Consider the following 3,853-nt stretch of genomic DNA (forward strand, 5'->3'; position numbering starts at 1 on the left):
TTTAGTGCTTCCTGAGTTTCGATTACATCACCAGCAAATGATTATCTGATGCTATATCAGCTTCTTTCCTGTTTCTCACATCCTACATCGTCTTCCTGAACTTGATCGATTTGGTTCTGCTTAGTGTGATCGGGTGAAGTGCATGTGATTTTGTGAATGTGTTTGTGTGGGAATATTGTGCCGCCCATGACTAGTTTGTTGAAGGCACATAGGTTTTCAAATCTCTCACCATTTTCGTTCCTTTCTCCTAGTCCATGTATTCCCATGATGTCTTCATATCCAGTGTTGTTCGTTCCATCTTTGGCATTCAGGTCTCACATCAGAATGGTCAGGTTCTTTGTCAGGCACTTGTCGACGATCGACTGCAGCCTATCGTAGAATTGATCTTTTACGTCTTCATTGTAGTCGTTGATAGGTGCATAGCATTGGATGACATTCATTGTAATACCCTCGTTCTTTGTTTTGAAGGAGGCTTTGATGATCTTGGGTCCATGAGATTCCCATCTTATAAGTGCTATTTGCGCTTGTTTGGACAGCTCCAGTGCAACTCCTTGTGTATGTGGAGCACTTTCTTCTTTATGGCCGGAGCATAACAGAAGCTCTCTTGAAGATAGTCGTTGTTGTTCAACCTGAGTTTAATGTGTTTCACCGATCTCAAGCACCTCCAGGATGTAGCTTTTCCTTTCTGCAGAAATTCGGATGACTCTCTTGGTCTCCCACATTGTACTGAGATTCCATATACCGAAATTAATGGTTACTCTGATTGTCATGAGGAGCACAAGACTCGTGAATTCCGAAGGAACATTGCTTTCATCATGAGATATAATAACTCTTCTAAATGAAGACCTTCTAACTAACAGAGCAGAGTTTGTTATTGAAAATTCGTTCCATTCGATTTATTGCCTTTATTATTTTATTTATTATCAGAAGGGGTTTTGTGTAGATTTAGTATTTTCATAGTTGAAAGCGTGAGTCAATTGAAGCTTGACCACCATGGAAAACCTGGAAGCACTGGACGGTCGTTTCGTCCTACTATGGGACTCCTCAGCAGTGCGCATCAACGATCCCGCCCCATGGTATTCGAACCCAGGACCAACCAGTCTCGCGCCGGAGTACTTAACCGATAGACCGCTGAGACGGCCGGCATCCAACGGTGTTAATGTCTAACTTCAACTAATCCACGAAGTTGAGCAACCGATCACCAATTTTTTTATTATTTTAGATTTTCACAAACATATTCGACCAAACATCAATAAGAAACTTGAATTTTCTTTGACTGAAACATACTTGAAGACAACTGTTCATTTTTACTAAAGAGACTTCTTAACCAACAAAATGTCTAACATTTTCTCACGCTTTACACAAATGTCATCACACAATTAGTTTCAAACGTCAAAGTAATAATAATCATAATACTGACAGGACTATTACTAATACTGCTACAACGCTACTACTACGACTACTACTACTACTATTACTACCACCACTACTACTAACACTACTAATTATAAAAATAATAATTTCAGTAGTATTGATCTCAGTGATAATTTAAAGGTTTGGAATAAACATTCATTAACATACCTCTCCATTTAATATAATCCATGTTTCTACAATGCTGGTGAGCGGCCTATGCTCCTCCACGAGGGGTAACAGGTGTAAGTAAGTAAGTAAGTAAGTAAGTATGTTTCTACAAACTATTACTTAGTTTACGTTTTCTCAATAAAATTCGACTAAACATCAATAACGAATCTATATTCTCATGATTCAGACATCTTTTAAGATGAAGACACACACAGTACTAATCGATATCACTCCTATTCAAGTTTTACTTTCTCATGATAAATCGATAACAACTAATCGATTGCTTGTCTGACTGTCTACTGCAACTCGAAATCACCATCAAATTTCAATCACTTTGTGCTAATTACACTGAATACAATGTCCATTCACGAAGTGGTCTGTTTCAACGTGAAGATATTCTATCACACAGTAGTTTTGTTAAGAATAAAGAGTGAAATATTTCAAGAAATAAGCTAGGTTACAAGATGTATGTCAGTGTAACTCAGAATGTGTTTCGCAGTTGTACACAGCTTCAACCTTCCTCGTTTACCCACACTCAGATGCGAGTGTGTTCATCTTCAGTTTATCCACCACATTTTTAGACAGAAACTAGTCGTTATGTGTTGGCGTAAACTCCCTCGAATTGAGAACTTAAAATTTGGAGTACATGGAAATTTACTGTTTACTCAGAAGTGTTCTACACCATTCCATTTTTTGAGTGTGGTTCCACTGTGCTGATATGTGTCTGATGTATTACATCGATTCCTATATGTTCATCATTTCATACAATCGCTGTTTTACAATCTGTGCAAATTCACGTTCACTTTGTTCAATCAACGAATTTCCACAAATGATCGGAATAAATTCCAGTAAATTGGAAATGCTCAACTCCTATTCCTGTTCCATATTCAAGTAGTACGATAATAATAATAATGCTAATAATAACAGTAATAATGGTTTGTTATACATCTTCTTCTGTTACCAAATCACCTTATTTTGTGAACTGTGTAGGATCAAATAGATATGAGTCAGTCAAATGATTGTGACCCGTATGAATAAATGTCAGATTTAATATGGGAACAAGGATATTTATTATAAGAAGCGGTTTCTAGAAGGTGATGAAAAGATGTGTGTTGAAAGATTGCGAAAATATATGAGGTGTACTGTGCACAATGTGTATTAATGCCAATAAGCAATAATACTATCTAAAGAAAACATCTATTAATCAATAAATCGATAGGCTAATTGAAATACTGAAGAAAAAATCATTTACAGTTTTAAGCTTTCATTAGCATCTCTACAGACAATTAAATTGTGATGGAATCATTCAAACTACAACCACTGAATAGTTTGCCGAATTCACATCTAGTTCACATATCTTCTTACCATGTGGTGATAAAATTTTATAGCGTTGCCATCCAAACTCCAGGTTAGCCTATAACCGATACAGGATCAGTGGTGAAAACGATATAAATATATGAATTATACGTTTTTTCGTCAATACATGTAATTTTTTTTAGAATTTCATTTGATTATCAATTATTGAATGATATTTAATCACCAGAGGAACAATGTAGAATGTTGTCGAATGTGTGCGTAAAAGAATCACTGTTTTCATTTAGGGTAGCATATCATCAGTTTGATGAATATAACTAAAGATTAAAGAATGATTATTTTCTGCCAGGTAAACTTATTATATGTTCTAATTTTGTTTACTAAGACTATCTTATGTATTTTCACAGGAAACTTTAAACTAAGTGAGCATATATTTAGTCGTTAAGATATTTATATTTGAAAAATGAACATCAACTACATAGATTAGAAGATAAGATATTGATAATGATAATCAGAGTAAATGAATAATAACAAAGTAGGTTTAAACAGAAAAGTTGGGTTTAAAATTCCGTATTGTTAAGGTTGATTATTTTCCCTGGACATCTATTATACGAAACCAGAATGGTTGAGTACAAGATTAATCTTATAGCATTTTTCAGCTGTGTTTGCAATGAAATAAAATAGGCTTTTATCGTTTGATGTTATTGGATCATTTTTTTTGTCATGTGGCCATTTTGGTACATATTTAGCAACCCTAATTTGCAAATAATAACTACCTCCCCGTATATAAGAACCTTCGTCTAAATTAGAGCGCCGAGTTGATGTAAGACATTAGATAGGAATAATATATTTGTAAAATCTCAGTGAATGAATTTGAAGTAAATCCAACGTTCCGCCTGGCAATCTGGTCCAAGCTTATTTCCTTGAAAAATCTTGAACCAGATTGCCAGGCGGAACG

The sequence above is a fragment of the Schistosoma mansoni genome, chromosome 5, assembly GCF_000237925.1.
Source record: "Schistosoma mansoni strain Puerto Rico chromosome 5, complete genome".
In the NCBI taxonomy this organism is placed as follows: Eukaryota; Metazoa; Platyhelminthes; class Trematoda; order Strigeidida; family Schistosomatidae; genus Schistosoma; species Schistosoma mansoni.